Below are 8503 nucleotides of genomic sequence, written 5' to 3'. Positions count from 1 at the left end.
CACGAAAAAATGTTTGACCAAAACATGATGATTTTAAATTGCGAGTTGTTTGTTAAAATAATTTTCATGTTTTTTATTAAATTATTGTTTACATTAACCACCAATTTTTATTTGTTTTAAACTGTTGTAACCTACAAGTAATGCGGACTAAGTTACTGTAAGAGAAGATAAATCCAATTAAACACTCTATTCACGCTGATGTGCGCTCCGTGGCACCAAGTTTGTCAATCTATTCCTTACGCTATGGCTGGCAGAATTTCACTGATCAAATCCTGCTTGTAATCCCTTTCAGAAAAACATCAAGTTTCTTAATGGCCGTTTTTCACAAACAAGTTACCCTCGATTATGGCCATATGTGCTAATAAAATAAGCAACTAGCAGTAACGTGCTCAGCATACATGGCAGTCAGTGATTATTGATTAGGTGAGTGGAAGCAACAGCTTGTGGTACTCCACCACATTTATCGCAATAATGATGACCCAAGTCAGAAAAATAGAGGCTGTTACAAATGGGTAAGGCAACTTATCTGTGGGCATATTATTAGGTGTTGAGATGTCCTACAAAACCTGTAGACTGATTAAAGTTATCATTTTGCCAATTTCACACTTGGATAGTTTGTCAATGCATATAATTGCGCCATTATACAACAACACACAAAAACTGATTTTGTCAAAATTTTATTGTATTTCATGATAGTTGAGCTAAAAAAATTATGCAACATCAGATATGTTCAAAAAAATGCATCAGAGATATTGGGGCCTACAGAAAATGAGCTCTTTGAAAGAGATTCAAAATGTCAGTTTAGAATATCAGCCAAATGATTGTTCTATGCAAATGACCCAAACCAAATAAAAGCAGTAAGGAAGAAAAACCAGCAGTTCACACAAACAAATTGTCCGTAATGGTGAAAAATTATTTAAAAACTATGCAAAACTAGGATAACTCGGACCAATAGCTGACAGAATTCACTAATGTTGAATAATAGTTTGATAGGAACGAAATAAGGAATGGCTGTGCACTCTTGAATGCCGACTTCAAGAAATGTCTTTCCGTAGGATTATTAGGCAATGGAATGATTTACTACAATTGGATAACAAAAAGCCATTCAGTACACGAGATAATAAACATCAGAATATAGGCAATTTCTCCACCAAACTCAGAGCACCACAGGAAACACTGCTTAAAATAGTTTGTACAAACAATGACTGTCAAACATGATGAATTTAATATGCAATTAGTCACTGCTGGTAAGTGGCTGCCGGTAAGGGGTAGCTGGTAAGTGGCAGCAGGTAAGTGGCAGCATGTGTGCTAGGTGAATGGCCATTACCTGGTCAGTATAAGAGTGTACAACTATAGGAATAAACATTTCACAAACTGCTAATACAATAAAAAAGATTAACACGAATAGATTCAATACAAAAAAGTTTAGAAAGTTCCATCCCTTAGTTTGCACCCAGGGATGGGACGAACAATAAAATCTAAGATATAAACAATGGTTCCAGAGGAATAGAATTTCTTTGAACAAATCACATGGTGATTCATGCCAACAACCAGATTGTTGACTACAACTAATTAACACTCAACCTTAATTTAACTTCATGTTAATTTTTAAAGTTTTTTAAATTTAATTTTTAATTTCATTGTTGTATAATCGAGCTGGTGGGCCGCGGGTACGCTAATGCCCGAGGTCATGGTAGTTACAGGTAGTTACGAGAGGTTACGGGAAGTACGAGAGGTTACGGGAAGTACGAGAGGTTACGGGAAGTACGAGAGGTTACGGGAGTATAAAGGCGTCGGGAGATTGAGAGAGCTTTCTTCTTTGCTTCAACCACATGTGAGTACACATGTTTATATAACATGGCGCAGTTGACGAAGCTCTGATTTTTTTTCTTTTTTTTGTTGTCATTAGCGATAATTTTTCTGGTTGCGGGGTAAGTTAATGAATAGACCCTTTCACGGGCGTGCAGGTGAGGTAACGTGGGGTAGGGTAGTGTTGTGAGGTGTAGTAGCGGTGTTGGTGAGGTGTAATTATTTATTACATATTCGGAGGTGGGAGTTACACTAATTATACGAGTGGGGTAGAGTGTATTCGTGGCGAGGGAGATATTGTATCGGGTAGAGATGGAGAGTGGGTTTCCGAGAGTGGGTTTCCGAAGCTGGTGTTTGGAGAGCACGGTGATGGGTCGTGGGAGAGATTCCTAGAGGAGATGAATTTATGTATTGAGAGTGCAGTTGAGAGAAGAGGTTATGAAGGTGAAGGTGGCGATAGACGCCCTATTATGAGAGGTAGAGGTAGGTTAGTGCCACTATTGAGAGCTATTGGGCACAGTGGTAGAGAAGTATTGAGGGGTGCAGGGTTTGACGTAGATGGCGTAAATTCTACTTATGAAGGGGCAGTGGAGGTTTTACAGGATTATTATGGTAGACAAGAGAGTATGTTCGTAAAGGGGCATAAGTTCCTTACAGCTAGGCAGACACTTGGGGAAAGTGATAGAGAGTTTTTACAACGGGTAGAGAGTTTGAGCAGATATGCAGAGGTGACTAACAATAATGATAGGGTAAGATTTGCCCTGATTGTGGCGGTTAACGGGTTGAGAGATAGAGAAGTAAGCAGAGAGTTAATGAAGAATGCCAATCTTACTTGGGCGTTATTGCAGGAGGCGTTGAGGGCTCGTGAAATGGCCAACAGCTCTGATAGATTTTTGAGAAATGAGGGTAGAAGTACCGAGTTAAAGAGTGAGGTTAAGAGAGAAGTAGCAAAGGTATCAGAGTTTGATAGCCGAGCGCAGTACTGGAGTAATGATAGAGACAGAAGTTATGATTCAGCAGGTAAATCTTCCCCTAGGGGGAGCCCTAGGAGTAGTAGAGAGTATTATGGTAGTGAAGAGCAAGGTGCTAGTAGATATGGGACAAGAGGCAGGGAGTATAACAAGGACGGTGACAGTAGAAAGTATAGAGACAATAGCAGGGAGAGGCATGTCTCTAGATCTAGAGCAAGCAGTAGAGAAGGCAGTGGAGGTAGAGTATGCTACAATTGTAAACGTGGTGGGCATGAGATGAGGAGTTGTCCCTCCATTAAATGTTTTTGTTGTGGACAGCGAGGACATGTATCCCGTAATTGTAGGGATAGGAGAGAAGTAGGTTATGACAGGCGAGGTAGTAGCAGGAGGTCAGGAGGTAGCCGAGATAATAGCTACGAGCGATATGGTAGCAGGAACAGTAGTAGGGAGAGGTACAGGGGCCGAGAAAGCCCCCGCAAGATTATAGACAAATTTGGCAGGTACAGGGACAACAGTATGGATAGGTTTGAGGGGGAGAAGTATAAGGAGAGGTACCAAGATAGTAGTAAGGGCAGAAGTGTTAGGTTCTCTGGTTCTAGGGATAAGTATGAGGATGACAGTTGACTAGAAAGGAGAATTGTACAGGTTTTGAAGGTCAATGGGAAGAACGTTGAATTTACGTTTGATATTGGGGCAGAGGTGTCGACTGTAACCGAGGAGACGGCCGAAAGGCTGAACCTACGGCTAGAGGAGCCATCTACTGTTTTGGCGAGAATAGATGGTCGTAAGCTAAGAGTAGTCGGTAAAGCAGGTGTTCAGTTGGAAAGTAAATATATATTTATGGAGACAGAGGTATATGTGGTGAAAGGATTGAGAACGAACTTCTTGGGCATAACTGAGTTAAGGCAGCTTAAATTATTTGCTGTTGTAAATGCGTTATGCGAAAGTAAGTTTGAGGCTGTTAAGGAGTGTAGAAGTATTAAGCCGGTTAAGCCGTTTTCGTCAAGAACCATTATTGCTGGGTCAAGTTATGTTTCAGATGACGTCGAGTTGCAAAACCTGACAAATAAGTCTGACAGAGAGAGCGAAGTTAAGAGAGGTCACACAGGTCAAGATTGCTGGACTTGTAAAACCAAGGGAGTGAAGAGTAGCGAATACGTGGAAATTGGTAGCCAACAGGGGACAGCCCAAGGCACCAGAGATGTGCAAGTGTCTATGGGGTGTGATAGAGAACAGAGTCACGATGAGGTAAGGGAAGGTGCTGAGAAAGTAGCTGAACCAGTGTCTGTAATGGAAAAGGTTTGCTCTTTTTTAGCCGAGGTATCCAGCAATGGAATGTTAGACAGAGAAGGTCATGAGAAAAAGGTAGCAGAGATTGAAAGAGAGGAAAGGGAGGTGCGGAGGAAGTCGAAGGAGAAATTGGCTAAGCTGAAAGCCAAACGGGAGGCAGCAGTCATGGAGTTGGAAAATGTCAAGGCATTCAGGGCAGTGGTGCAGGAGTTAGCCGAGGTTCAGAGGAGAATTGCTGGTAGCAGACCTGCACTGGTTGCAGGTGAGGTCGAGCTAGATAGGTCTGGGCCTATGCCAACTCCCAGCTCTGTGGTGCCATCCCCTGTGCAGCCGGTTACGGCCCAGGTGGAGACCTCCCACAGGAAGCCTGTCGAGCCTGCCTCTTACTGGGGAGAGCGAGGTAAAGATGGAAGAGACGGAGATGAGGTTGAGGAGTCATTACTGACCCAACCAAAAGACTCCGGGCTAGTCAGGGTTGGTGGAAGTAGTGTTGGTAGTGACAGTGGTCACGGTGGTGGTGACAGTGGTGGTGACAGAGGTCACGGTGGTGCTGACGGAGGTCACGGTGGGGGTGACGGAGGTCACGGAGGTGGTGAAGGAGGTGGAGGAGATCAGGAGAGTAGTGCGGCCAAGTACGACAGCAGCCCCGGGCTGCTCGAGAGTGATGGTACGCAGGAGGTGTCGATGGAGGAAGACCTGGGTTAAAGCGTAAGGTAAACTTCACCAGCAAGGTGAGTCGGTGAATGAGTTCCAATGTATTTCAGGAAGGTTAGTGGCCCATACAAAAAAGAAAAGAAAAAGGGCATGTTGTATAATCGAGCTGGTGGGCCGTGGGCTACGCTAATGCCCGAGGTCATGGTAGTTACAGGTAGTTACGAGAGGTTACGGGAAGTACGAGAGGTTACGGGAAGTACGAGAGGTTACGGGAGTATAAAGGCGTCGGGAGATTGAGAGAGCTTTCTTCTTTGCTTCAACCACATGTGAGTACACACGTTTATATAACATTCATAATTTCATGTCATCAAGTAGAGTAAGCTAAGCATGACACATTAACACCTTGAGATTACCCCAACAGCAGCGATTGCTGATAATGGAATTTAGATCATAATACGTATCTTTAGAGTCAAACACGATCATGGAAGTTATCTGCTGTATAATACTAATACAGTAGGCGGTCTACATGTATACAACGTATATAATATAGTTCCAGGAACGTTTACGTTATAGTGATTCTACGTTACTAGAAATTCCCCTGTCATACGACCAAAGTGATAATGGAAAAAGAAAGGTTACTGCCGGTTGAGAAATGCAATATTAGCAGTCAAATGGCATGCAGTGCAATAGGATAACTGCAATGGTAGCTGTAATGTACTGGGTGTGGGTGTTATTACAACAAACAGCAATAATGAAAGGAAAAGATTATATGTTTATATATCTTCCCTGCAATAGGGGAAATGCAATATTAGAAGTAAAATGGCAAGCTGCTGTGTAATATACACAGGCTGGGGGGGGGCTGTATATCATTGGTCATGGTAACCAATACCAAGAAGTTGTGATATTTATCTAGATTTTTGTATTAATATCTAAAAATTTATGCTGAATTTAAAAATCTAAACAGATTTTAGCTGGTTTTCATAGAAATAGATGTATATCTATAAGAAAATGTAGGCCTATTACTTAATTTTGCAGATATTAAAAACGGCTTGGCAGTACCGCGATATTGGGCACAACCGCAGTATCGTCAACAAAATCTTTAGAAAAATAACAGTAACATATTGCACACCATCGGACACTATATACTTCGATCTTGTAAATTCAAATGATTATCCCACGACCAAACGAGTGGAGCGAATGTTTGAGTTTTATGAGAAATGCATGTGCACACAACTCACGAAAATTATTCATCAACAACGTCGCAAACCCTTGTACCGAAATCTCATCAAGAAATTTAACCATTTTTGTGTAGAGTCGTTTAAGTATAATAACGATATAGAACACATAAAAACATATTTAAATATGTTACCAAGTCTTTGAAAATTGTCGACATATTCCTAAACCTTACCCATCTGATCGGATTATACACAAATAGACAGGTTAATTTGGCCGAAAATCATTATCAAAAATTGCCAAGCCTTGCTTTTATCAAAATGAAGACCGGCAAACGGACCGCCGAGCGACAGAGAATAGAATCATTAAGTTGTGCGCATTTCACGAAAGAATAACGTGCACATTTCACCAGTCTATAGCATTGGCGAATTGCCGAAGGTTTCTGTAATTAACGTAGAAGTACTGAAATCGTTTCTTTTTTGCCGATTTCAAAGTAACTGACATTTTGGACACTTCTGAGTACTTTGGTATTCTAACTGATATCCAAAGCAGTGTAAGTAAAGGAAATGACGATGATATTTTTTTCTAACGATTCTTATGAGATTATTACAATATTTAATTATAAGTTTGGATGACTATTGAAGTGTTATAGTCACACTAACAACATTGATGATGGGCAATATGTTACTGTTATTATTTTTTCTATATAGTTTTGTTAAATAGATTTTCTAAAAATCTATATAAATATCACAGCTTCTTGATATTATTAGCTATGACGTTTTGAAATGCAAACAAAATTGTGCACTGGTGTTCTATTATTACTATATTAATAATATTAGTTATTCTAATAATATCACTATTATATCAGTGCATTTTACTTCTAATATTGGCCAATATTGCATTTCCCCTATTGCAGGGGGAGAGATATAAACATATAATCTTTTCCTTTCATTATTGCTGTTTGTTGTATATAATAACACCCACACCCAGTACATTACAGCTACCATTGCAGTTATCCTATTGCACTGCAGTGCCATTTGACTGCTAATATTGCATTTCTCAACCATCAGTACCCTTTCTTTTTTCCAATATCACTTTGGTTGTGGGCTGTATGGCAGGGGAATTTTTAGTTCTTATAACTAAATCTCATAATAATCTTATAAAATCGAATAATTATTCTTACAACTAAATATTGTAATAATCTTATAAGAATCGTTAGAAAAATATCATCGTCATTTCCTTTACTTTCACTGCTTTGGACATCAGTTGGAACACCAAAGTACTCATTATAAGTGTCCAAAATGTTACAGTCCAGTAGAATCGGCAAAAAAGAAACGATTACTTTTCAGTACTTCTACCTTAATTACAGAAACCTTCGGCAATTGGACAATGCCATAGACTGGTGAACAGTGCACGTTTTTCTTGTGAAATGTGCGCGACTTGATGGTTCTACTCTCTGTCGCACGGCCTTATCAGCATTTCGTTGGCCGGTCTTAATTTTGATTAAAAAGGCTTGTCAAGTTTTTATTGCAATTTTAGGCCAAATTAATCTGCCTATTTATGTATAATCCGATCAGATGGGTTAGTTTTAGGATATTGCGTCACCTTTTTAAAGACTTGGTAACATATTTAACTGTGTTTATATGTGTTTTGTATCATTATTATACTTAAACGACTCTACACAAAAATGGTTAAATTTTTTGATGGGATTTCGGTACAAGGGTTTGGTAATGGCCGTTGACGGATAATTTTTTGGGAGTTGTGTGCGCATATGCCTTTATCATAAAGCTCCCAAACAATCCCTTCGCTCGTGTTTGGTCGTGGGATAACAGTAAAATACATGTAAATTGCCTAATCCATTCCAAGATCTTTCCAAACCCACAACTTTGGCTCTTTGGCTCTTCAAAAAAAAAAAAACTATGCTTGACTTTTTAATTTTTGGGCTTGTACCGTAGCTGCAGTATTATTGGTTTGCATTGGCAAATCCTCTCCTTTTCCGATCAATTGCATTGGTTTTATAGACCATGATTGCAGTAATTTTACAATAATTTGATAGGGAGTGTAATCTTCAACGCTTATTTACAACGGTTTGCTTATTTTTTCGAAACAGCAACGTCTACTTTGCAAAGTAAAACTAAAATACTAAACTAGAAAAAATTACTTCATATTTTATACTTTTTTATATTATATTATATAAAATTACTTTATACGTCTACAATGAAGCAGAACAAAAACTATTTCCACTGTAAAAGTAGTACTACCTGCTCATCCTCTATTTGTATCTAAGGGTCAAGCTTAGTATAAAAATAAATTTCGACGATACTCCGACTCGTGACATCCCGATTGGTGGACCGACGCTGTAACACCTTCATTAATCACTTGCCTTCAAGTAATAGTGAACAATTGCGCATCAACCTATTCTCTGTTTTGTCGAAACATCTGCCGATCTATTACGACGAACAAGAATTTCATGGAAGTTGTATAAATAATAGATACAATGTTATACACACGTCATTGTTTCTCTCGCAAGTGCGGTGAGATAAATTACCATTGAAATCGATTTTGAGAACTCGCTCGACTTGACACTTTACATTATTAGGAATTTT

The 8503-nt window shown here is 39.5% G+C and overlaps 1 protein-coding gene across 1 annotated transcript in view; it reads right to left on the bottom strand.

Moving 5' to 3' along the window:
• Nucleotides 1–658: 658 nt before the first annotated feature.
• The window catches only part of LOC137387395 (myb-like protein X), a 31219-nt gene continuing 23374 nt past the window's right edge, over nucleotides 659–8503 (bottom strand). Inside the window, exon 13 of the mRNA XM_068073808.1 lies at nucleotides 659–1080. The gene's annotated coding sequence lies outside the window, so the exon portion shown is untranslated. The remainder of the gene's footprint in view (nucleotides 1081–8503) is intronic.

The sequence above is a fragment of the Watersipora subatra genome, chromosome 2 (assembly GCF_963576615.1).
Source record: "Watersipora subatra chromosome 2, tzWatSuba1.1, whole genome shotgun sequence".
NCBI lineage: Eukaryota > Metazoa > Bryozoa > Gymnolaemata > Cheilostomatida > Watersiporidae > Watersipora > Watersipora subatra.
The sequence above is the reverse complement of the archived record's forward strand: the minus strand, read 5'-3'. Positions and strand labels throughout refer to the sequence as shown.